The 27,425-nt window shown below is 47.4% G+C and overlaps 1 long non-coding RNA gene across 1 annotated transcript; it reads left to right on the top strand.

Moving 5' to 3' along the window:
• Window positions 1-27,317, top strand: LOC135972657 (uncharacterized). Its single transcript, XR_010589135.1, has 3 exons — window positions 1-116; window positions 363-455; window positions 25,891-27,317. It is a non-coding gene; the product is annotated as an uncharacterized LOC135972657 (long non-coding RNA).
• The last annotated feature ends 108 nt before the right edge of the window (window positions 27,318-27,425 follow it).

Raw genomic sequence — 27,425 nt, forward strand, 5'->3', positions numbered from 1 at the left:
CGAGACACGGGAGCGGAAATGCTAATGGCGGCCACAGAGGGCCGGAGATAAAAGTCGGCGTTTGTGTGTGCGCGCACACGGACGAATTTGAGCTTGGAGATAAGCTGGCAAACAAGGTAATTAAAATAATTAAAATGCTAATCAAGGGGGGCATCAGGCTGAATGACAGACAGGCGTTGATGGGGTGGGGAGGTGGTGTGGCAGCGGTGGCTGTGGGGATAATGCAGTCACTCTATTGCTAAGAAATGTCAAAGCTTTTATCCTCGCCCCTGGGAAAACGGGAGAGAGACAGCGAGGGGGAGCTTGGGAGGGCATTCAACTCAGCAGGGTGAGGGGTATATTTAAATGTAATTTTCTTACAGCCAGGTACTTTGCGGAACCTGGTGACTGTGAAGACTCTAGTGAGCCCCCACTCAGGAAGGGCCGGGAAGATCCAGAGACATGCACACCAACTGGTAAGAAAAGAGACTTATCTTCAGGACAGTGTCCCATCAGGCTCCAGCCAGCACCAGAACAGGGGCCTCCCTGCCTTTGCCCACCTCATGACAGCTACTCCCAATCTGAGAGGAGGCCCTGTGGCCCAGGGCCCTGAAATTTGTAGTCCCAGCTGCCCTGCGGGGTCCACAAGGGCAACAGGACTGGCCCAGACTGTGTGGTTTGTGTCTATCTGCTCTCAGCCTCCACTCATAATGGGATCCCTTGATATTTCCTCACCAAGCCCAAGAGTGCCTGTGAAAAAATATACTACACATCTGCTTTGTCCTGAATGTCAGTCTTCTGCCCCGAATGCCATCCCTCTGCCCTGCCCCATGCACCATGCCTTTTCCAGAGCAGGCAGGAATGGGAGAGATGCATGAATCCAGCAGGTGCCATATACACATCACTCCCATGAGAAGGGATGAAGCAGCCAGCCAGAACACGGGCCGTGCAACCTGCACAGACTCAGTCATACCAGCTGTGCACTAGGGTTGGCCCCAGGAAGCTGGGAATGCTGCAGCCCCTCTTTGGGAGGAGACAGTGGCTTCCAAAAAGAGGCAGATGTTCCCTTGCCAGAGCCACTGAGGGCAGGGTCTGTTCTAGGCCTGTTGTCCTGGAGGGCCTCTTTTCAGAAGCAGGGATCTCTGCCCCACCTCCTGTCCCTCTGACTCTCACCCTGCACTCTCCACTGCCCCTCATCTTACAGGAGCCTCCTGTATTCCCCTCCTTCCTCCCCCTGTCCACACTCACCCCCAACGCTCATCCCCACTCCCTGCCTGGGGTCTGGGTCTCAGCGATGCCCACACTCATCGCCCCGCCCACTGTCCTTTGTCCTGATCTGTACCACAGGTAGGAAGGGAACGGTGAGTAGAAGTGGGGATGGCGCATAAGATGGATCCTTCCCTCTCTTTCTGATCTCATTCTCCTCCTCGTCTCACCTCCTCCCCCATCCCTTTCTCTTGGAAGTGGCGGAAATATGGCGCTCCGTGTTTGGAGAGAAGCTGGCTGAGCCTCTTTGTTTGCTAAAACAAGAATGGAGCGAGCACACGTTAGTGCTGGAGCGGTGGCGAGGACACTGGATTATACAGATAGCACTTGGAATCCAGCTGTGGCTGCCAGGTTAGCTTTAGCATTCACCGTGCCCGTCATGCCAGCTCCCTTTGCTAATCCAGCCAGCAAGTGAATTGGGAGCTCCCCCCTCACATACCCAGCACCATTAACTGATTCACTCCTGCCCCTCTACTACAGCACCCCATGCTGCCATGTTCTGCTGATCTTCCAATGCAAGAGAAGTAATACCAGAGAAGTAATATGATCCATTAAGCACAGGACCTGCAGAGGAATTTTGCCCAGTGTAGCAGCCATCTTACACCAAGGGTTCTCAAATTGGGGGTCGGGACCCCTCAGGGGGTCGCAAGGTTATTACATGGGGGTTGCGAGCTGTCAGCCTCCAACCCAAACTCCGCTTTTCCTCCAGCATTTATAATGATGTTAAATATATAAAAATGTGTTTAATTTAAAAGAGGGGGGTGCATTCAGAGGCTTGCTATGTGAAAGGGATCACCAGTACAAAAGTTTGAGAACCAGTGTATTACATAATAAGAGTGCACACAATTTGCTAACATACCAGAGACCCGTGGCCCATGCCTTTTGTCATGCTATCTGAGATCAAAATCCCATCTTAAATAGGAGGGGTTTATTAAAGAAAACAGCTATAACTACAAACAGTCTTCTGCACAGCTCAAGTGCCAGTGTTGTCAGCCTTGTTTACCAGAGGCTGTACCCTCTACAGCTCAGAGACATCTAGTGCTGAATTACATACTGCAAATAAACGCATCATTACACCTGAAGCAGTTTGTCTACAAGTGCATGTACATTTAGAGATGCATAATAAATGCACACCGATGTGTTTGCTTGTACTTATATATTCCTTGATTGAAAAGTGGAAATTGTTTATTGCTTGACTTTGCCAGTAATAAAACCCAGCAGTGCTGTCATCTCCCTGCTGTGCCAGAGACAGAATAACTACAGTAAAAAGCCTGAAAGTGCCAAGTGCAGAATTCTAGACAGGCCACCTCACTCAGAGCACTGCACTGAGTTACACAATGCCTACTGAAGAGGCTTTCTAACCTAGTTACGTGACCTCAACTGCAGTCTGGTTTGATCTGCCAGGGGGAAATTCCCTTTCTAGGAGTCTGGCATCCCTCAGTCTAGTCGCTAACACTGGATGATTTCTCCCAATCCTCTCTCCGTCTCTTATTAGCGCAAAGGGCTGCCGCCCATGGCCTTTCCACTGAAGTGATGGGGGCTCACGCTGTCTGAGTTGTGGCAGAACTGTCCACTGGTCTGGCTGGAGATGAGATCCAAGTTTGGTGGCTTTCTCCCAACTCTATTGTGGGCCAGACAGAAAACTTGGATCCAAATGCCCACAATGCTTTGGAGCGCTAGATCCCAGCTAAGTGCCTGTAGCCCAGACCTGCTCAGGATAAGGGAATTCCAGCTCAGCTTGTCTCCAGCTGCTTCCTCCTAGCTCCTGTCCCTTTATCCTGGTTCCCCAGGTCTAGTCCTCAGTAGATTGATCCTGCAGGTGACAATGGAATTTAGCACCCCCTTCACTCTCCCAACCAGTCCAGTACCACCTGTTCCTTCTCCTATCTGCAACAGGGGCTCATCTGGGAACCAAAGACCCAGTGTCCTTTGAGCTGTGAAGGAGTCCTGGGTAGAGCTGGTTGGAAAATGGATTTTCCATCCTGAAAAAAAAAAATTGAGATTTCTGCCTTTTCCATCCAAAACTGGGTCAAAATATTTTGCAAAAGGAAATTCTGAAATATTTTTGCTTTGATAAATTCAGAGTATTTCACTGGAGTTTTGACCCTTCCCCCATCTTTTAATATATAGTAAATGTCAAGGTGACAAGACATTTCAAAATGGAAAACAAACTTTTCATCCCAAAAATGTTGAAGTAGGATGTTTTGACAATTTGAAAAAAAGTGTTTTCCACTGGAATTTTTTTTTAATTAATCAAAAATCAATCCAATTGTGAAAAATTTTTATTTCATCCAAACAGTATTTTCCCAACAGAAAATTGCTTTGAATAACTTTTTCTGACCGATTCTAGGTGGGGACAGCTGGGCCCCACACAAGCAGAAGTGTTACCTATCTGGAAGTGAGGAGCAGGTGCTCGGATACCAGGGCGGTGGGCACTCAATCAGTACACAGATTAGACAGATAGTTTGAAATGGGCTTTCATTGATTAGCCACAGTGCTAGCCTACCACCTCTTTATCTCTGCTACTCAATGGTGCTATGTTCTTAGCCTGGGCCCATTGGCTCCATCAGATGGTCTAAATTTGTTACCTACATGGTACAGACTAATCTCACAGCCAAATGGTACCAAACAGTTGCTGGCTGGAAAGCTTGACAGGGGAGAAAGCTCAACTCCTGTGAATGAGTTCCCTTCGCAGATGGGAGCAGTGGGAAATTCAGGGCTTGCTCCAAAGTCTGGAGTCAACGGGAGCCTTCCCAGTGATTTCACCCAGTTTTGGATGAGGCCCGCAAATACGCATTCCTGAAACAGGTTTGTGACCGGGATCCCTGTGGCTGCAGAGGGGGTGGGAATGGGGCTGCTTTGCCCCTCAGAAAGTTGGGAGGACAGTGATCCAGGAGACAACATCCTTCTCTACAGCTTCCTTCACACAGAGCGTCACAGAGCAGTTGCCACAGAGCAGCAGAGTAGAGAGGTTTCACACACCTGGGTGTAGTGCCAAGGGATGGTGCGGCATTAAGAGGAAGAGGAAAGGGGAGGTGGCAGGGAAGATTGGCAAAGAGACAAGCAAGTGTACTCAGAGACTGGTTACACCTGAGGGGAAAGGTGACATCAGTGGAGCTACACCAATTAAAACCACCTGAGGATCTAGCCCTTATATTATTCTCTCTCCTCCCCGCCCCCCCCCCCCATCTCCCTTTAGACTAGAAACCTTTCCTCATACAGAAACCATCAGAGGACGGTGAAGGGATCCAAACTACCCCAGTGTTCTGGAGGGTTTGGATCCTCTCCTTTGGTTTCATCTCACAGAGATGGTGTCGAGGCACAATCTTTGAATCCAGATCTAAATTCCCATCGTTCCAGGGGGCTGGGATTTAATTCTCCAGATTTAGGCCCATTTGATTTAAAGCAAACTCACAACCTGCTGACCAGTGTCTGCCTCAGAGGAACAGCCCCCCTGGGAACCAGCACATTACCGGTCCTTAGACAGTGGGCCAGAGCAGGCGGGAAAAAAAGCAGAAACTTCCGCTGTGCCTGGATCTGACTTGGCCTCTCTCAGAGCAGGGAGCAAAGCAAATTCCAGAGCAGAAGGCTCTCCAGCAAGGCCTTGTTTCTGCCCCCAAATACTTGGCCCTGAAGACAACTAGCAACAGCGGCCAAGCTGACCCCAGCTCTTGCTGGAGGGGGAGGCATCTCTCAGGCCATCAAAACGGCAGCCACCAGCTTTATCAGGGATTTGAACTGCATCAGGAACCAGACACCAGTGCAGCTTTCGGAGAACAGGGGTCAGGGGACCTTGTGTGCCACGTACTCCAGTACGGGGAAGGCCCTGTGACTCACACCAGGGAGCTGGGGGTTGGAGGAAAGTCTTGCAGGTTGTCATAGGCGCAGGTGGCTCAGATGAGCAACCTGTGGCTTGATGGGGCCCCGTATCTAGACCCTGATCTCAAACCTGTTTAACCCACTCTGGAGCAAAACCCTCAGCTCTGCGGGATCCCACCTCTCTCCTTCATGCCAGGACACCAGAGGAGACAAGTGGCTGGCAAGTGCTATCTCCCGTTACCATGGCACCAGTGGGCCTGTGAAGGGAGGGAGGACGGGGGAGCCGCGATGGATGGTTTATAGGCTGCCTCAGGAAGATTCAAGGCAGACAAAAGTGTTGCAGGTTATGAAAGATTTACACAAGAGGGTATGCAGTCAGGCAGGGCTGCAGAGGCCTCTCCCCTCCCTACCCCTCCACAGACACACTGTCAAGGACTCAGGGGTTGCAGCTGAGGGAGCTGTATGCCCTCAGCTGTGCTCTCAGCATACAGCAGTGCTGGTGCTACTGGCTTTGGAGCACTTGCCCAGGGGGTAGGAAACAACCCCATGGCACAACAGTGGACCCTGATGAAAGCTGCTTAGTTGGCACGACGGTCTGCTGACATGTTGAATGGACCCAGCCTGCGTTACATCTGGAGCTAAACTGCCTTGCTGATCCACTGGCAGTGGAGATCTGGCTGGTCCTGGGCAGACCCAGCTTTGCACAGGCTCACAATACAGTTCACATGCCATCCCAGGCTCATGTGCCTTTGGAGACAGTCCAGCGTGTCAGGTGAGCGCAAGGACAAAACAGGAACATAGGGATTGCCAGAGTGGATCAGATCAGGGGTCCACCTAGCCCTTCCACAATAGCCAATCCCAGCTGCTTCAACGGGAAGATGCAAGAAACCCTGTATAGGCAAAATGGGATAACTGGCCCCCAAAGAAGAGTTCCCTCCAAACCCCCATTAGTAAGAGGCTGGTCTATGCCCTGAATCAGGAACTTGGTCTGTGAAGATCTAGTATTTGGAAATCTAGCTGGTGGCTTCTAAGCCACAGATTACAAAAGGAATCACATTTGCATGGGAGCTGATCAGGTGCCAAAATGTTGTGGGCCAGCCCTGAGGTGGGGAGCTCAAATGATGCCTCCATGCCCTCTCACTTGGGCCAAAACTTTGAAAGGTCTCAATTCTGCCTTCTTCCTATTCTACTCCTCTCATGGTACTGCTCTGCTACCTACCCCAATAAAGGAGAACTAATAACTTAAAATGTCTTGTTCAAATATTTTAAGTAACACTTACATTTGCTGTTCAGGTGTTTGAAAGTTAACTTTTTTGTCTGAATAATCAAAGTGGTGCTTTCTATGCCTTCTTGGTTGCAAAGATTTGAACTGCTTCCTGAAGGTCCACAGTCTGGGCCAGCTCATGCTCTATTGAGATGGTTGCAAGGCCGACCAGCTTCTCCTGTGTCATTGGAGCGTAGATGTGTTTTTATTAACTTCAGTTTGGAGAAGCTGCGTTCTCCACTGGCAACTGTTACAGGAAGTGTTAGAAGTATGCATAGAGCAACAAAAGCATTTGGAAAGAGGGTGGTCATCTTATTTGTGCACATATATTCCAGAACAGCCTTTGGAGTTGATCCTGCTGAAAGGTATCTTGAAAGGGCTTTCAGTTCATCACATAAATCACTCACATCAATATCGTGCATGTCATCATGTGTCACTGTCTCTAGTGCCCTGCATTGCTGGTGTAGGTCTTCAGGTATAGTGAGGAGTTTTGGAATATCATACAACATCCCAAATATACTGCTGTGTTCCTTGAGCTGCATGAAACGTTCAACTGACTGTATTGCACAATCTAGCACCTGGTTAAAGAATTCAACTTTGAGTTGTTGTTTGGGGTCTCTTGTGGGATTATCCCATGCCTCAATCAAAATGTTGTCTTCTTCGTGACTCTTGTATTCTTGAATGGGTGGGAAAATAGCTTCAGTGTGCAGTTCCTCTGCCAACTTCTGTGCACTCTTCAGAATGTTTTGAAATCCCTCATCTGACTGGTAAGACTGTAGGTATGACTTTGCTTTGTCAGTTGTTCCATTGCTCCAGATATATCAAAGTCAACACCTTGAAGTCTCTTGCTTACAACATTTATTTCAAGCAGTATGTCATGTCACAACACTAAGCCACACAGAAATTTGAAGTTATGTATGTTTCTGGTGATTCCATTTCCCTCTGCCACTGTTCTCCCATGAACAGTTCCTGTCATAGCATTAATTCCATAATGGCAACTATGGCATCATCTATCTTCCCATTTTGGTGTTTGATAGGCTTTATTGCCTCCACTCAACTTTCCCATCGTGTGGCACTCAGTGGTTTCAGTGTCAGAGAGGATGTTCCCAGATGTTGCTTCAAAATTTGCCATTGATGAGTTAATGCAGAGAAAAATACATAGATGCTTTGAATTACACTAAAAAATTCAGCAGCCTCACTAGACGCTGATGCTGCATCACTGACCACCAAGTTCAATGAATGAGAACTGCATGGGACAAAAAAAGCTCCAGGGTTTAACTCTCGGATCCATGTCTGCACTCCTCTGTTCTTTCCTCTCATGTTAGCACCATTATCTTAGCCCTGACCTCATGTCAGCTATTGCAATTCCTGTATCTTCCAGCTTTTTAAGAAGCACATTTGTCATACCAGCTCCTGTAATATCATCAATGTCAATAAATTTTAGAAAATGCTTTGACAGTCACCATTGCAGGGACATTTTCACTAGGTTCTGTTGTTGTTACAAAAGGCACCATTAAAGTCATTTGTTCCGTCTGGCTGATGTCAGGTGTTCAGTCCAGAATAACAGAGTAATATCTTGCTTACTTCAGATCTGCCACAATCTTCTGTTTGACTTTTGTTGCCAATTTTGAATTGTTTTTCCAAGTTAGTGGTGTGTGTACATTTCTTGGGTGGTGACTCTTCTTAGATGCTTCTCGAGTACAGTATCAAACTCAGCCATCAGCGCCACAATTTTAAGGAAGTTTCCATTGTTTGGCACATACAGCTGATCTGAAGTGCCATGCAGTACTAGGTTTTGGGTAGCAAGCATTCTCACAATGGCAATGAGCCTTTTCAGAACATTTTGCCCGTAAAGAGACTCTGATGCAATCTTCTCTTGATGCTGATCATCTATGGTGGCCTTTAACCTTAGTCTCATCTCAAGCTCTTTCCACCTATGGAATACTCTCTGGTGATTTGCTGCCTTCTCATGGCATGCCAGATTTCTAGCCAGATTTTTCCAGTCCTTTGTTCCTATAGAACCCAGTGTGGCTGGAACATTAGACTGGAAGAGTTTGCAACAAAAACAGTATGCAGCATTTTGAGTTTGAGTACATAAGCCATGGTCTCTCCACTTTGTCACCATTGGGGATTTCACATCAGTAATGTATTGGATGGAAACTTCTATTTTCATTGTTTTGGGGTACAGGAAGTTTTTCACTTACTGTGGCCCATGCAGTACAAGAAAGTCCCTCAGGCTACTGTTCAAGTAGGTCCACAGTCCTGGGTCATCTAGACTTAGGAACTAAACTCAGCAGCAGCTGTTTCTTGCACCTCCACCACACTCTTCTCTGACCTACACTTTTCTTCAGGAATGTGCATGGTTACATCCATTTGAGATGGAGATATGGATTCTGCAGTAATTGCCAGGTTACCTGCCCCTCTGCTTAACTGGAAGATCAGGCATCTACTCACCACTCACATCCTCACTGGGGCCGGAAGGCTCACCGTGAACATTTGTGTTTATGTATCTCAGGAGAGCTCCTTCCTGCTTAGATAAGAAAGCAAGCAAAGGAAGCTTTTCTTTCTGAATGCTGCCCCAGAGGGGTATTTTCTTCTTTCACTCATGACTGCTGTTCAGTGCCAGCTATAGTGGCTCTCAAACCTCAGTAGAAGGGGGCAAATAAGCAGGCTGGTAGCAGGGCCTGAGTGAGGGAAGATATCAGCGTCTTAAGGGCCTAACTGGCTCCTACTACTTCAGTCGACTGCCTGTTCTCCTCAAGTGGGATCAGGGAAGCAGCAGTAAACAGGAAGATCCCTGAGAAGCTGGTGTTAATCAGTCCAGGCTCCTGTGGGTGCTAGAGAGGTACATAAGAGGCTCCTCCTCGTCCTCTCTCACCCTGCAGCTCCCGTTGCTTTCTGTTATTCCTTCTCACCTTTTTTCCTGCCTGCCTTTGTCATGTCTTTTGTGCCCTCCTTCCTCCAGCACAGCACTCCACCCCCTCTGTGCATCTAAAGCAGAGAGAATACATATGCAACAGCAGCAGACAATTTTTTTTTAATACACACTCTGGGTCCTAATGGCACCCCGCCCCCCCAAATTTGGCACCTGAGGCAGCCACCTCAGTTTGCCTCATGGTAAGGCCAGACCTGGAGTTGATTGTGTTATGAGGGGGTTAACCATGCCAAATATCTACCCAGGTGCCTGCATTCATCTCCATGAACTACACCTTCCACCTGTGCTTTTCATCATTCTCCCCCCCCACCCAAGGAGTAATACAGCCACAGCCAGCTATGCCATCTTGTGCAGTGATCCCACCAGCAGGCTTGGGCTGAGTAGACCCTTGGACTGGATAGCTTCAAGAAACACTTAAGTATTGGGAAGAGGAGGGTGGCACTTTTGCCTCTGAGTCAATGCCCAGCGTGGGGCTAGGGGGTGCTGCATTGCTGGAGGTATTGTCATTCAGATGAGATATCAACCAAGGTCCTCCTGGCCACTTGTAAAAAGTGCCAGAAGACCTCTAATGGTGACAAGGATAAGGATATTAACCCTAGTGAATGGTCTAGATTCCAGCTTGGATAAATGCATCCTCCCTACTGAAGCATCCTTGTTGGATCTCAGGTAGAGGCAAAATTCTTCACTACCTGCCCTGGGCTTCCACACACTTAAATAACTGCTGTATTCCACCCCAGAGGTGGCTGCATTTTGGAGGTGGATGACTTGATCTGCATGTAAATGGTTTTTCAGTTTCAGTTTAGGAAGCACTGAAGGTTGAAGAGCACTGTATCTCCACGGAAGACCTTCCCATAAAGAATTATACAGATCATCTTAGGAGCAGAAGATATCACTTCTACAAAAGATGTTCAGAGTGTAGGATGTAGGCTCTTTCTGTGAATGGGACATTTACCACAAGCCTCTTATAGTTCTATAAAAAAAACTCTTCAGCCTTCAGGATCCCAAAGCTCTTCCTGGTTTGAGCCTTTAGAGCTCTTGTTTTCAAACTGTTCTCCAGAACCAGGAGGGCTAGACACCTCATTTGAATTTAAATGCAAGCAGAGATTCTCACATGACTTCAGGGGCTGGGACTTTAAGAACATCAGGGATTGAGACTTGATGCAGTTGAGAAAGTTAGGAAGAGCTCTGCTGTGAGATCATGAATCCAGTTCCCTTTTAACCAAATAAGGTCTCTGCCTGAGTGAACATGTGTGGCTGGTGTCAATCCAGAAGAACAGAGCACTCAGCCCTGTTCTACATTGCTAGTTTAGGTCAAATTTAACAGTGTTACATTGACTTAACCCTGCACCTGTCCACATGACTAAGCCATTTTTGTCAACCCGAAGGGCTCTTAAAAATCAATATCTGTACTCCTCCCCGACAAGGACAGCGCTGAAATCTACATCACCGGGTCGAATTTGGAGTAGTGTGGATGCAATTGGTATTCAACGGTATTGGCCTCCGGGAGATATCCCAGAGTGCTCCATTGTGTCTGCTCTGAACAGCACTTTCAGCTCTGATGCACTAGCCAGGTACACAGTAAAAGCCCCAGGAACTTTGGAATTTCATTTCCTGTTTGGCCAGCGTGGTGAGCTCATCAGCACAGGTGACCATGCAGTCCCAGAATCGCAAAAGAGCTCCAGCATGGACCGAACGGGATGTACTGGATCTGATTGCTGTTTGGGGAGACAAATCCATGCTATCAGAACTCAGTTCCAAAAGACGAAATGCCAAAATATTTGAAAAAAGCTCCAAGGGCATGATGGACAGAGGCTACAACAGGGACCTGCAGCAATGCCGCGTGAAAATTAAGGAGCTCAGGCAAGCCTACCAAAAAAACAAAGAGGCAAACGGCTGCTCCAGGTCAGAGCCCCAGACATACTGCTTCTATGATGAGCTGCATGCAATTCTGGGGGAGGGGAGCCCTACCACTACCCCACCCCTGTCTGTGGACACCTGCAAGGGGGGAGTCTCATGCAACAGGGATGAGGATTCTGGGGACAAGGAAGATGAAGATGAGGAGGTGGAGGAGGAGGAGGATAGCGCACAGCACACAAGCGGAGAAACCATTTCTTCCTGACAGCCAGGAGCTGTTTATCACCCTGGAGCCAATACCCTCCCAATCCAGGCTCACGGACCATGAAGCTGGAGAAGGCACCTCTGGTGGGTGAACCTTTGTAAATAGAATGCATGGTTTAAAAGCAAGCGTGTTTAATGATTAATTTGCCGTGAAGACTTGGGATGCCTTTGTGGCCAGTATAGTCCCTCCTTTTAAATGGCCAACCCAACGGGTGCTTGGTATGGGAAAGGAGGGCGCTGCTGTTTGAAACCATTCCCACATGTTATGAAGGTTGAAGAAGCCAAAAGACTGTGGCTTACCATGGCTGCCTGCAAGCCGAAATCTGTTACCCAGCCCTGCATGTGTGATCTCTCACACCAAACCAGCAGGCCCTTAATGTAAGAGGCAAAATGCGACCTTGTACCGAAAGCACATGTGCTATGTAATGTTAATAGCTTGGTTCACTATGAAAGAAAGAGTCTACCCATTGTTCTCTAAAATGTGTCTTTAAATACTACTTTCACTTTTTTTCCTCCCACAGCTGCAAATGTTTCAACACTCCCCCTATCATCTCCGTCCCAGCGGCTAGCACAGATAAGGTAAAAAACCCCACACTCACGATGAAATGTTCTCTGAGCTCATGCAGTCCCCCTGCACTGAAAGAGCTCAGCAGACTACATGGAGGCAAACAATGTCAGAGTCCAGGAAAGCAGAAAATGAACGTTAGGACCAGAGGGACGAGTGAGGTGAGAGGTGGCGGGAGCAAGATGAGAGGTGGCGGGATGCAATGCTGAGGCTATTGGGGGATCAAACTGATATGCTCTGGTGTCTGGTGGAGCTGTAGGAAAGGCAGCAGGAGCACAGACTGCTGCTGCTGCCCCTGTGTAACTACCCGCCCTCCTCCCCAAGTTCCATATCCTCCTCACCCAGATGCCCAAGAACATGGGGGAGGCTCCAGGAACCCAATCGCTCCACCCCAGAGGACTGCCCAAGCAACAGAAGGCTGGCATTCAATAAGTTTTGAAGTGCAGTGTGGCCTTGCCCTTCCCTCCTCCACCACTCCACCCGGTGCTTCCCTCCTCTCCCACCCCTCCCGGGCTACCTTGGCAGTTATCCCCCTATTTGTATGATGAATTAATAAAGAATGCATGATTTTGAAACAATAATGACTTTATTGCCTCTGCAAGAGGTGATTGAAGGGGGGAGGGCAGTTGGCTTACAGGGAAGTAGAGTGAACCACGGGGGCGGGTTTTCATCAAGGAGAAACAAACAGAACTGTCACACCATAGCCTGGCCAGTCATGAAACTGGTTTTCAAAGTCATGAAACTGGTTTTCTCTGATGCGCAGCGCGCCCTGCTGCGCTCTTCTAATCACTCTGGTGTCTGGCTGTGTGTAATTGGTTTCGCTGAGGTCTAACTAAGTCAGTTAACTGCACCAGTGCACTTTTAAATGTCTAAATGCACATTCTACCACCATTCTGCACTTGCTCAGCCTATAGTTGAACAGCTCCTTACTACTGTCCAGGGTGCCTGTGTATGGCTTCATAAGCTATGGCATTAAGGGGTAGGCTGGGTCCCCAAGGATAACTATAGGCATTTCAATGTCCTCAACAGTTATTTTCTGGTCTGGGAAGTAAGTCCCTTCCTGCAGCTGTTCAAACAGACCAGAGTTCCTGAAGATGTGAGCATCATGTACCTTTCCCGGCCATCCCATGTTGATGTCGGTGAAACGTCCCTTGTGATCCACCAGCGCTTGCAACACCATTGAAAAAGTACCCCTTGCAGTTTATGTACTAGCTGCCTTGGTGGTCCGGTCCCAAGATAGGGATGTGTTTCGTCTATCGCCCCACCACAGTTAGGGAATCCCATTGCAGCAAAGGCATCCACTATGACCTGCACATTTCCCAGAGTCACTATCCTTGATAGCAGCAGCTCAGTGATTGCGTTGGCTACTTGGATCACAGCAGCCCCCACAGTAGATTTTCCCACTCCAAACTGATTCCCAACTGACCGGTAGCTGTCTGGCGTTGCAAGCTTCCAGAGGGCTATCGCCACTCGCTTCTCAACTGTGAGGGCTGCTCTCATCTTGGTATTCTTGCACTTCAGGACAGGGAAAAGCAAGTCACAAAGTTCCATGAAAGTGCCCTTACACATGCGATAGTTTTGCAGCCACTGGGAATCATCCCAGACCTGCAACACTATGCAGTCCTACCAGCCTGTGCTTGTTTCCCGGGCCCAGAATTGGCGTTCCACGGCATGAACCTGCCCCATTACCACCATGATGTCCATATTGCCAGGGCCCGTGCTTTGCGATAAGTCTGTGTCCATATCATCACTATCGGGTTCATGCTGTTGTCGCCTCCTTGCCTGCTTTTGCTGGTTCTGGTTCTGCACATACTGCAGAATAATGCACGAGGTGTTTACAATGCTCACAACAGCAGTGGTGAGCTGAGTGGGCTCCCTGCTTGCCGTGGCATGGTGTCTGCAGGAGAGCAGAGTTACAGTGGAAGCTGTGGATGACGACAGATGCCACGAGAATAGATGTTTATAACGAACGACGAGAGGATCTGCAAGGTGGATTCATGGCACCAGGAGAGCAGAGTTGCAGCAGAAGCGGTGGTTGGATGACGACGGTTAGCAGTCCTACTGCACCATCTGCTGAAAGCAGTATGGCGTCTGCATGGAAAAAAGGCGTGAAACGATTGTCTGCCGTTGCTTTCATGGAGGGAGGGGCGACTGACGACATGTACCCAAAACCACCCGCGACAATGTTTTTGCCGCATCAGGCATTGGGAGCTCAACCCAGAATTCCAATGGGCAATAGAGACTGCGGGAACTGTGGGATAGCTACCCACAGTGCAAAGCTCCAAAAATCGATGCTAGCCACAGTACTGTGGACACACTCCGCCGACTTCATGCGCTTAGTCTGGACACTCACAATCGACTGTATAAAATCGCTTCCTAAAAATCGACTTCTATAAATTTGACCTAATTTTGTAGTGTAGACATATCCTCAGAGTTTATAATTGGGGGCCTTGCAGATGCTTAACTATAGCAGCAGGGACATGTGTTACTAGAAAGCCGTTTGGGGCAGCATTGCTGCTGGGTTATGCTGGTTTCTCAGTATGCAGAGGAAGAGAGAGTTCAGCCAGCTGTTTGAGGCTGCTAAACCTTGGAGGCTCTGGATGAGGCTTCATCTCAGCGGTCGTGGGGTCCAAATTAGGTCATTAGTGAAATGAGTTTGGTGGGTCTCATCCTATTCTCTAAGGGATACTAGTTCACATCTCCAATCCACCATGTAATACAGCACAGCTGGCAGTTTCTGCTCACAAGAGCCCCAGGACGGAAATATCTAGGGATGCTGAGGAGCATTGGCAGAGCTGCGCAGGGAGCCCAGTCTATTATTGTCAGGGGGTGCTGTGGGACCAGTCCGAGGTGCATTTGCAGAGTGTTAAGGGAAAACTTACAAAGCATCTGTCCCATGAACACCTGGCTCCAGCCAAAGCCACAAGTACATCACTTTCCAGAGCATGGCAAGCAGAAATCAGATGCCATCTGAAGCCTTGGCTTGGGTACAAAGTGCTGTTTTTGACACATTTGCTCCTGGAGCATGGGGAGCCAGTGATATCTTTTTATCTGATGCTGTTAAAAAACCTCAATCCATGTGTGAGGCACAGTGTGGACACAAGTCCTGAGCCACCCTGCAGCTCCCAGTCGGAACTTCCTGCTGTAAATGAGATGTAGCTGAAGCCAGGTCCCTGGCTCTTGGCTGCCTGCCCAGGAGTGGTCTAAAGCTCATTCAGCAGTTTGAGGCTTGCAGACAGCTATTTAACACAAAGAGCCAAGCTGTTATCTTTTCCCTTAGGGCTACCATCCCTTTCATTTCTCAAATGCCAAATTATAGTTTACATTTAATTTCAGTGCCATAGGGAGACTCATGTCAGGGGAGGGTAGCTTCATTTAAAATTAGCCACTTTAGATTAACAGTGATAGAGCCAAGAGAGCCATGGGGGAGGGATCACATGAGAAGAGCAATATCCTACACCACTTACTGCCTTTCCAACCCTAACAAGGGAGACCTCCTCCCCTGCATTCCCCGAGGCTCCGGAGGGGTTAATTCAGAGGTTCTCAAACTTATGTACTGGTGACTCCTTTCACATAGCAAACCTCTGAGTGCGACACCCCTCCTTATAAATTAAAAACACTTTTTTATAGATTTACCACTATTATAATTGCTGGAGAAAAGCGGGGTTTGGGGTGTAGGCTGACAGCTCATGACCCCCATGTAATAACCTCATGACCCCCTGAGGGGTCCCAACCCCCAGTTTGAGAACCCCTGGGTTAATTTAATTTTAGCACCCTGTGTCCATTCTCATGCATGTGCTATTTTGAGCATTTCAGTTTTCACAACATAGGCTCATCCCAGATTCTGGAACAAGCGCAAATGCTCAGTTCATGGAGTATGTACATAAGCTATATGTGACAAAGCTCCAAGCCTGTATTGGTGGGCCCCGCGCTTCCTGGCAGATTCAGTGGCCTCCGAAGCTCGCTAAGGCCCTCAATATGACCTCCCTTTCCCAGTATGGTGGCAAAGGTTACAGCTTATTGAGCTACTTTCATCACAGACCGGTATGGGAGGTGGGAAGGTGGAATACCCACAGTCTCTGTTGCTCCTTAGAGCTCCGTAGGCACCATTTGGTCTCCTGCCTGGACCAAAGTCTGTTTCCCCTTTCAAAGGGATCTCTGTAGATCATTTGGGGGTAAAGGGGGGTACCCAGGCCCACCCTCTACTCCAGGTTCCAGCCCAGGGACCCTAATGATAGCAGCTGTTAGCAGCCTCCCTCCTCCACTGACACTGCTATGATTCCCTGGGCCACTTCCCCATGGTCCCCTTTTTCAAGCTTCACCCTTACCTCAGGGTTCAGTAATACTTCCTCTCCTCCAGCTCCTTTCACCTAGACTCCTCTCAAGAGAGAGGACTGGAAAGGAGAGCTTTTAAAGCAGTATAAGAGGGACCTTAATTGGTTCCAGCTGTCTCCATTAGCCTAACAGCCTTAACTGGTTAAATTGGCATCAGGTGTCTTGATTGGCCTGGAGTAGCCCTTGTTTGGCTATCCAGGGAACAGGGACCTGCTCATTCTGAGGCTGATAAACCTGCCTTCCACTACCCTCTTATATCCTTCTGGCCTGAGTCCGTCACATATACTAAAGACAAAACCCCAGTAACCGTCTCCAGTTTGGGGGGACCCAATGGAGCCAGTCTCTAAGAAACAGATAAATTCATGGAGGTTAAGTCCATTAATGGCTATTAGCCAGGATGTGTAAGGAACGGTGTCCCTAGCCTCTGTTTGTCAGAGGGTGGAGATGGATGGCAGGAGAGAGATCACTTGATCATTACCTGTTAGGTTCACTCCCTCTGGGGCACCTGGCATTGGCCTCTGTCGGTAGACAGGATACTGGGCTGGATGGACCTTTGGTCTGACCCAGTATGGCCATTCTTATGTTCTTATGTTCTAACCTAAATGAACCCAAAGTTATGGAGACAGATATCAGTCAAGGAAGCCAGCAGAGTATCAGAAACCTGGAAATATCTCTGACTGGATGGGCTCAAGCATTTGGTCACAAGCTGAGGTGGTTCAAAAGTTTTAGGGGTTTTTTTAAGCAGAATTTTTTGACTGTTTCTTTAAACAATCAAACACAGCAAGCAGCAAATATTTGGCCACACACTTCTGAAACCCCAAACCATGTTCAGGTTTTGAAAGACTAATTTCAGCTTTTCAATTAAAAAAACCACAACAAATTTTGAAGGAAAGCAGACATTGTCTGTGATTTTTTTCTGCTTTTTAAAAACCCCTAGTTTTCGATCCAAAAAAAGTTTTGACAGAAAATATTTGTCTAACCCTTGTAATGAGCTTTAGTGCCTTTTAGCACAAGCTGATGCTGAGAACCAGTGATACCTTGTAAAGGTGACTTGAAAAGAAGTTTTTTCAAAATTGGGTTTGTGCCAAGATGCGGAAGGTTTTTAAATGTTTATTTTTCCTGCTTTTTTGTCCCTTATGAATATCAGGCAGTGGCAAGTCTGGTTTTCCCTGGCTTTGTAGGAGAACCTCTGGGAGGGCTCAGGGATGTAAGTATTAGCTGCAGCACTTTGAGGGTGCTGGTTTCTTAACGCCAATAACTTTTCTCTGGAATGTTCATTATGCATTGAAATTAAATGACAGTTAAAAAGAAAGGTTTAAACAATCTGAGTAACAGCCCCTTCAGCTCTCAGCTTTCACTGGTTTTGAACGCCTAGTGAAATAAGACCTGAATTTCTAAGGTTTAAAATAAAAAGCAGGAAATTATTTTTAAAAAATCTTGTAGACTTTCCTTATGTAGCATAAAGCAGCAAGAAAAGGCATAAGCCCAATTGTTTTCTTTGCGCATCACCACCCAAACTGACAAACCAGCTTTCATTTATTGCCAGGCCCCTCCAAAGCCACTTGCTGCTCATGTAGGAAGTTGGTGGCAAAGCCGGGAATTGAATGCAGGTCTCCCAAGCCCCAGACTAGCAGCCCAACCACTGATCAGTCTTCCTCTCAGCCACATCTCTTTCAAACATACCTCGGTGGTGACACCTCATGGAGAATAACCCCCCAGGGAAAGAAATGTTTAAAAATATCTGCCTCCCGCCCCCGAGGTTGTACCATCACCTTCTGCACGATGTGCCTGAGCTCCAGGCTTTTGAACAAGGTGGGCTGATGCACCTTCCCGCTTACACTGGATTAAATCTGTGGTCACACCACTGAAATCAATAGGTCAGCACAGCTGTGAACAAAGACTCTGGCCCCGTGGCTTTGTTTGATGCAGCCCTATGCACTTGCAGTGCCCAAACTGGTCACGCAGGGGATGGTTTACAGCTCACCATGGGATGGGGAGTCAATGGCCTGATGGAGCAGTTCCAAGCATACAGGTGTCCACACCTGAGACCCTCCCGACCATGGACACTGATTGGTTCCCCAATCAACCAAGCAGACTGGGACTGAACGGGCCATGGAGTCAGAACTCCCCTTCCTTCCCTGGAGGTGGTTCCTCCCTTCAGCGGTGAGGGTAATCAGTGGGAGTAAACGGGAGACTTATGCATGTTCCTCACTCCCAGCGTGGGTGAATGGGGAGGTGCAAGTCTACAGGCTTGCCAGTCTAGCACCTCCCAAACTGCAGGGCAAATGCAGCCTCCTGCCTCTCCAGCAGAGCTGGCCAAGGAGCTAGGCAAACCTGGGCTCTGTGTTCTGCATTGGCGCTCCATTTACTTCCACACCCCAGCCATTAATTCTCATGGACAACTCCAGGAGCTGCAGGGGACCCAGCTGTCTCAGAAACTCCTCCCCCCCACATCTAGTACCATGCCTGCCAGCGCTGCCAGCTGTAGATTCCTGCTCTCTGGAGTGGCAGGGCGTTCTCAGGTGAGTGCCCAGGCCCTTGCAATTTGTTCTCCCTTGTGGTCTGCAAACATAGGCCCATTGGCAGTCACTGCATGCACAAACCAGGCACACAAATTCATGCTTGTACACACACACGCACACACACACACAATTCACTTGGTGCTGAAAAGAAGCTTTCATAGAATCACAGAATATCAGGGTTGGAAGGGACCTCAGCAGGTCATCTAGTCCAACCCCCTGCTCAAAGCAGGACCAATCCCCAACTAAATCATCCCAGCTAGGGCTTTGTCAAGCTGGGCCTTAAAAACCTCTAAGGAAGGAGATTCTACCACCTCCCTAGGTAACTCATTCCAGTGCTTCACTACCCTCCTAGTGAAATAGTGTTTCCTAATATCCAACCTAGACCTCCGCCACTGCAACTTGAGACCATTACTCCTTGTTCTGTCATCTGGTACCACTGAGAACAGTCTAGATCCATCCTCTTTGGAACCCCCTTTCGGGTAGTTGAAAGCAGCTATCAAATCCGCCCTCATTCTTCTCTTCTGCAGACTAAACAATCCCAGTTCCCTCAGCCTCTCCTCATAAGTCATGTGCTCCAGCCCCCTAATCATTTTCGTTGCCCTCCGCTGGACTCTTTCCAATTTTTCCACATCCTTCTTGTAGCATGGAGCCCAAAACTGGACACAGTACTCCAGATGAGGCCTCACCAATGTCGAATAGAGGGGAATGATCACGTCCCTCGATCTGCTGGTAATGCCCTTACTTGTACAGCCCAAAATGCCGTTAGCTTCTTGGCAACAAGGGTATACTTGGCAACAAGGGCACAAATATCCAGCTTCTCGTCTGCTGTAACCCCTAGGTCCTTTTGTGCAGAACTGCTAACTAGCCATTCAGTCCCTAGTCTGTAGCAGTGCACGGGATTCTTCTGTCCTAAGTGCAGGACTCTGCACTTGTCCTTGTTGAACCTCATCAGATTTCTTTTGGCCCAATCCTCTAATTTGTCTAGGTCCCTCTGTGTCCTATCCCTACCCTCCAGCGTATCTACCACTCCTCCCAGTTTAGTGTCATCTGCAAACTTGCTGAGGGTGCAGTCCACGCCATCCTCCAGATCATTAATGAAGATATTGAATGAAACCGGCCCCAGGACCGACCCTTGCGGTACTCCGCTTGATACCAGCTGCCAACTAGACATGGAGCCATTGATCACTACCCGTTGAGCCCGACAATCTAGCCAGCTTTCTATCCACCTTATAGTCCATTCATCCAGCCCATACTTCTTTAACTTGTTGGCAAGAATACTGTGGTAGACCATATCAAAAGCTTTGCTAAAGTCAAGGAATAACACATCCACTGCTTTCCCCTCATCCACAGAGCCAGTTATCTCATCAGAGAAGGCAATTAGGTTAGTCACCCACCCAGGTTTCACCCACACAAAAGTTCAAAGTCAAGGAACTATGGAGTTGAGACCACATGGGCCATATTTCAACTCCATATACATTGAAACATCCACACCAACCCCTCCAGCATGCATCTCCTCTGACTCTGGCCTCTCCACCCACTCCTAGTCTCCTGGTTCAGCTGGTGTACAAGGGAAGCAGCCAGAGTTGTGATTGAGAGACAGATTGCTAAAACAAATTCTGTCCCATCCCTAAATAGTGAACCCTTTCCATGCTCCTGCTTGCCCTGCCCTTGGACTGCCCCCTTGACAAGTTGCCAGGCAGGGCTCATCCCCTGTATACACTCCTAGTGCATGGATCTATCAGGTTAAAAGCAGGTGGACAGGGTAGCAACTCCACTGATCTTATCACCAGCCTTCTGAAGACTGGAGAGTTGTAAGTTTCATCGGCTTACCCCAGCTGCTTGCCTCCCGGCTGTCAACACTTCCCAGAAGAAGGGCTCAGAGCCGTGCTCTCAGCCTTGATGCATTAAGATGTACACACCAGTCGGACGGTAGCTTGGTTTACACAGGACTTGGCCCTGCTGGTTGCTAGGCCAGAGCAATCCATCAGGTTCCAGAGATACAACGGGATTTGTCTTGGAAACACTCTGCTACCAAGGCGGCCAAATGCCTATTTAACAACAGAGATCATGTACATCTAGGGGGCCACCTGGGCTCTACTGAGCACTCTCATGTGGCCAGTAGTTGCCTTCACCTTGGATCTGGGAGCTCGGCCAGCTGAGACACCCAGGCCCAGAACGGGATGTGCCCAAGTAGAAACCACCCGAGTGGAATGGGGAATCATGCGGATCATGCGTGGGGCTGCAGCTCTGCATTACACGAGGATGGCTGCAGTAGGCTTAATGTTATGCAGCTGAACTAAGGGCCCGATTCTGCTCCTGTTGAAGTCAATAGCAAAACTCCCATTGACTTCCACCGGAACAGGACTGGGCCCTGGTCACCTCCTTAGTCTCCTAGCAAGTTGTCACTAGAGCTGGGCGAAACGTGCATTGGCAGGTCGACCAAGGCTATTCGTGAATCCAACATAAATTGGCCAATAGTTTCAGCCAAAAAAAAAGAGACTGGGGGGCTCAATTCACAAGAAAGGCACTAGAGGAGGACAACACTCACCGCAGTGGTGGGAGATCTACACGCAAATCCCCACTCTGCACAGTGACTTGACCTTGGTCTCTCTTGCCAGGTGAGAGCCTGACTCACAAGGTTCTAGGCTATGCTGGGACAGGGCTCGGTCTCTCCTGTTGTATAAATACTTGAATAGTCTTTGGGCCAGAAAAAGAGAGAGAGAAATAAAGTGGTTAGGGACTCAACTGCGGGGGGGGGGGGGAAGGATACCAGGTTTCCAGTCCCTGCTCCAATGACTTTTTGGGTCCTTACACATGATAGTCTCCTGACAGCTAGATCTACTAGCAGAAGAGTCTCCCAAGGCACGTGGAATGACAGGAAGCACACTGAAGTTAGTGGGAGTCATTCCATAGGCTTCGATTCAGGACCCTGACACCTTTTAGAAGGCGCCTGCCCAAAGCACTGGCAGATCTACTCTGGGGAACTGTGCTGCCTGGGCAGGGGGATGAGCTTGCTGCCCCATAGCTATGTCCATCCCCAGTCCCTGTGATGGTGCATGTTCCTGACAAGGACGCTTCCCTCTGCTATGGTCAATGTGACTGGAAGGCGACACCATGACGCATATGGAGAGAGGGCTGCTTTGCCTAGTGCGTGTCCCTCTCCCATAGGGCAGCAGAGAGGTTACGTGATTTATGAGCCTGCATTCCGAGAGCGTGCGGTAGGTGTGGAGATTAGCTGTCACCGACAGATGCAGTACATTAAGCATGTTTTCAGCAATCAGCTGTTATTTATTTTGACAAACAATAACTCATTAGGTGTAAATGAAATTTATCTCTGGGAAGCTTCAGTGAAAACGAGGCTTTTTGCTTCAGTGCAAAGAAGGGTTGTAAAAAAATCTCTATCTAGGAGTCTGAAAGATGCACTGGAGCAAGGTTATTTCAAGAAGGATGCCTTGGAATACTACCAGAGCTTGTAGAAATCAATGTTCTGTTAGGGCCAGGTTTTCAAGTGCTCAGCACTCACAATTGGGGGCAGAACTTCGCTCCCATGTGGCACATGGCCTCAACTGTGCGTAGTTATGGAGTTTTGGTCCTTAGTGTCCGAGATTCAGTTAGGTGCTATATCCCCAAACAAAGAGACTTAGGGAGGATGGTTGGGAGGGTTATTGGATACTGCTTTGCCAGAATCATTTTTAATTAACATTTTCCATCAATGCATTTAATGTAAAAGATCATTATAGTGCAGATGAGATACAGATGTTGAGTACAATTTTCTAAGAAATTTGGGAGTCTAAGTCCCATGGAAAGTCAATGCTACTGAACATGCTAAGCAGAACTGGTCAGAAAATGGAACTTCCATGAGAAATATTTGTATTCCCAAGCTTAGTTTCCATTTCAAATTGTAACGGAAAGTTGAAATATCAAAAAAATAATAATTCTGAGAAGTTCCAAATCAGACACATCCAAATGAAGACTGACATTTTCAATTTCAACAAAATTCAAGTTGTTGCTCTGAATCAACCTCTCAACTTAAAATGCACCCCTCCCCCACAGGGGCGGGATTTTTAAACAAATCAAACAAACCAAATGCAACCTGAAGACGCCACAGCATCTGTAGTGAAACAAAATGAAAAGCTGTCCTTATTTTGAATGTCAATTCAAAATAAAATCTTTGTTTTGAAGCTGTCTTTTGGCAGGAAAACTTTCCACACCAAAGATTTCCACCCACTCTACTGAGTCTCTTCAATCCTCTTGAAAAATCTGTCACAGCAATCAATATAGATCTATCAGTTGAACCCCAGGGAGTCTGGCGGGTTCCCTTTAAGAGGGTGCAGTTCCAACTAGGGTTGGGCTGTTGCCATCAAATTAACCTTTGTTTTTCTGGTACAACACTCTTGGATTTAAGAGTTCCTTGTGCATTGTTTCAAGTGTGACAGCTCGATTCGCCCAGCCATTGGTTCAGGGATTAAACATTGGAATTATCACATGAAACAAATGAATTAATATATACAGCTCAGGCTGGTGTCTTGAGATGTTCCTGGTATATATCCTCCAGCCATTAGAAGGACAGATAATTACACACACTTGAACAGGCTGGAATGGGGTCAGCAGGGAGCAGTGGTGCACAGACATGCATGCAGTAGAGCTGGGTCTAGCCAGTAGGTAGTAAAGGGAAGTCATTTCACCTTCCCCTACATCTGTTTCCCCTCCCACTCCAGCTCTGTCCTGTCTATTGAGCTGTGGGTGCTTTGGGACAGGGATAGCTTCTGACTATGTGTTTGTATTCTGCCTGGCCCAATGAGACTCCAATCTCAGTGAGAGTCTCTAGGTGCAATTACAATACATATAAATATTATTATTAAACACACACATATACAAATGTAACTAAAACTGTAGGCAAAGTATTTAAAGGGCATAATATTGGCAGTCATTAAAAAAGTATAATTATAGCCTTTCAATGACAAAGCAACAGCTCTTTAATAATAACCAGATACAAAGGGGGGGAAACATCAGCAAGAAACACACATTTATTTTCCCAACTCTCTGCTAAGACATATTCTAACCACAGCCTTTTATTAAGAATTTGTATTCTGTTGCTCTATGGTTTGTCTAGAGACAACACTATTAGCTTTTGCTTCCTCTTTCTGGGTGAGGACAAGTCAATCTTCTATCCCAAGAGCCAGCTAATCAGCCTTTAGCCTGCAAACCTGGATATCTAGCTCTATTCAAAATGGGATCTAGCCCCAGATTCCCTGGACCTGGGGAAACTTGGCCACAAAAGGTGGTTTTCAGACTCATTTTTGCAGTTGAGAATTTAGAACAGAAGATGAGTCTGCACCTGCATCCTCATTTGTTACCATAGTTCCATGCGGCCATGTAAACATTCTAGGGCTCACCATAGGTAGCCTCAGAATATATAGTTTTATTTAGATCCACTGCACACCAGATATCAGGCCTTAACTTTTCTTGGATACCAGCTCCAGCTCCAGATAGTAAAAACATCACATAGTTTGTTAGAAATAAACATCATCTGTGCATAGCAAGAGTGGCTTACCCTGTTGTAGGCAGCATTTGTACCTGTGCTGGGTGCGAGTTTTCTCTCCGTAATACAGTTAACACTGTGACAGCAGAAGAAGATGTGGAGCGCTCTTGAATCACCTCTGGAGTTCACAAACTCTTCAGGGGGAAGAGGGTGGAGTTTACATACTCTGCAGAGAGCCATGTGAGGAATGTATACATTGTGCAAAAGGAAGCTTGAAGAGTTTATAATCTCTGCGGGGAGAATCATGTAAAGTTTACCTGAACTAGAGAATTATCCTGAATCAACTACAACAGATGCAAATGCAGCCAGTATAGAGTATTAATGAATCAGAAAATATTAGAGATTATCATTGATTGCATAGTGCCCCATAATATGCTAGATGCATTACAGACATATAATAAAAGAGAAGTTTAACTGTATTTCTTTGGAAGGCCTTCATCATTAACTTTTGGAGCTGGAATCAGATCAAAATCCAAACTTCAACCAAATTCTGGAGCCCATTCCCAGAAATGCTCTAGATCTGGGGGTAGCTCTCCCTGCAATGTGTGTCTATACCTAGAGGGTAACTGACTTAGGCAAGTGTGTGGGGAGGTGATCAGAGCTGTGCGAATAATTAATATTTTGGTTTGCAGGCAGTTCTGAAAAAAAAATAGTTGAGTAGACCCAAAAGCAAAAACATTTGGACTTTTCAGCAGATCAAAAAGATGGACAATATTTTGTTTCGGGTCGAACAAAACATTTCAATCTCAGGCATCGTTCATTGTTTTCTAAATAAAACCGCAGGAAATGAAGGGCTAGGGTCACACAGGGACTTAGATGCCATTCACAAAACCAAGGGGGAAACCATAGTGCCTTCCCCATATGCTAGTGGGTAATGCATTCACCTGGGCTGTGAGAGATCCAGATTCAAATCTCCCATTCTAGAAGAGGGACTTTTCCTTATGTTTCATCCTGCAGTCAGTGGGTAGCTTGACCAACAGGCTGTTCAGACTCTCAACTCTGTATATATTGGTCCAAAGAGAATGACTCTACAAACTAGTGGGTAGGGCATTCACCAGCAGGGAGATACCCAGTGCCAGTCCCTCCATTGAACATTCTAAAAAAAACCCTCTTCGACTGAAACAATTCCCCCAAATCTACACCAAGTCACAAAATGTTTCCGTTGCCCCAATCTGCATTTTTTGGTGCAAAAAATTTTGCCTGAAAATTGTCACCCAGCTCTAGAAGATGCTGACATAGAGACAAGCTAGAGGAGGGAGCAGGAAGGCAGCTGGGGAGATGGGTGGAAGGGAGCACGGTTGGTATGGTTGAGTGAGGTTAGACTAGAAAAGGAATATAGAGAAAAGAAATAAAAGATCAACCTTGATGTCTCTGAGCAGCCAGGAAGAGCGTGAAATAATTACAGAAGTGCTGGGAAGGCAAATGGCTGCTTAACACCCATGCTCCCTCTGGATCTCAGATAAGGTTGTTTATTTCAGATGTTTTATAATGTCTCTAATCTCAGACAAATGAGCCTGACTGCTCCTCTTGTGTCTGTCTGAAAAGTTTGGCAGGTTGGACGTTAGAATCTGAAAGCTCCGATGGCAGAATAAAGCCAGCAGGATCAGGCCGGACCACTCGGGGATCAATGATGCGGGCTGCATCAGACGCTTTGACATTGATCAGTGAGCTCAAGGGAAGGATGCTGGACCCTTCTGCACCAGAGAGAGGAGCAGGCTGCTCAACCGCCTTCCTGACTCCAGGGCCACCCAGCCTACTGCCCTCCGAAACCCTGACATTGGAGCCGTTGGAGGCTGCTCCTGAAGAGGAAACTATCCTCCAGAGGGGGCAGGAGCCCACCGCTTCCCCACCAACAAAGAGTTGCCAACTCCCAATTTCATCACACGTCTCACAGTAACTGGTGTAGTTCTTAAAGCACCAGCTGCTGGAGTCATGTGGATTCATGAGACTCTCAGCTTTTTATTTTAAGTATGTTTCTAGCCTTTGTGATTGCAGAGAAAAGCATGACACTGTGACCCCAGTGTATCCTAAAGGATCCAAGGCCAGAAGGCCCATAAGAAGAACCCCAAATGTGTTATTTGTTTTTAAATCACATGATTTTTCAAGCCAACCTCATGATTTTGGAGCCCAACTCATGGCTTTTGAACATTTGGGGTTGACAATTCTAGGGAGCTACTGCAGCAGGTCAGTAGTGATGAAGGGTGACCTACCGTATCTCAGCCCTCCAGGCCAGTGCAGAGGAAGTTGGGGTACTACAAATGTAGCACCAGTGCTGGGCATTCTCCTGTGCTGTCGTTCATTTAGTAAAGAACAGAAATTGGCATGATTTTTTTCAAGTGTTCATTCTTGCTCCTCTTCCTCAGGTTCACCGTCGCTGTTCTGAACCCCCCGTGTTGCTGCCAGTCCATTGGGATTAATTGCTTTGTGATAGTGGGGGATGGGGGAGAAAATAGAAGGGTTTTTCCAATACCACATGTTCTAAGTAGATAATTATATGGTGTAACTGTGTGACTGAACAGAGTTGCTCTCATTTTTTCATTAGGCTAATGAAGTAAACACTTGATGATAATTAGCTAAAATTACTTTGGGGATAAAAGAAAACCTAGAGAAGTGAGCACAGCAAAATCTGTCAGGGACTGTCTTTTTGTCCAATGTCAGTACAGTGCCTAGCACAGTGGGGTTCTGGTCTATACCTAGGGACCATATGCACTCTGTAATGATCATAATAAATAAGGAGTGAATCGTGGTTAAGTTAGTAGCCAAGAATTGGGTTTGGGTCCCGGCTCTGCCACAGATGTCCTGTGTGGACACAGACAAGTCACATCATCTTTCTGACCTCAGCTCTTTATTTTACATATAGGGCTACTGAAGCTTCCTGTATTGCACCCTTTGTCGTCTTCTCTATTTTAATTTTGGTTGAGACCTCTATGTGCTACTGTACTGACAGTAATAATAAATGGTGATGTCTTATGCTTCATGTGGACTCATTCACCCAAAAGGATCCAGAACACTGTATGTCAAAGGTTCATTTCATTGGCTTCTGGCATACATCCCCTTCTAGAGTGGGACTTGATAGCCAC

This window comes from Chrysemys picta, chromosome 7 (assembly GCF_011386835.1).
Source record: "Chrysemys picta bellii isolate R12L10 chromosome 7, ASM1138683v2, whole genome shotgun sequence".
Taxonomy (NCBI): domain Eukaryota; kingdom Metazoa; phylum Chordata; order Testudines; family Emydidae; genus Chrysemys; species Chrysemys picta.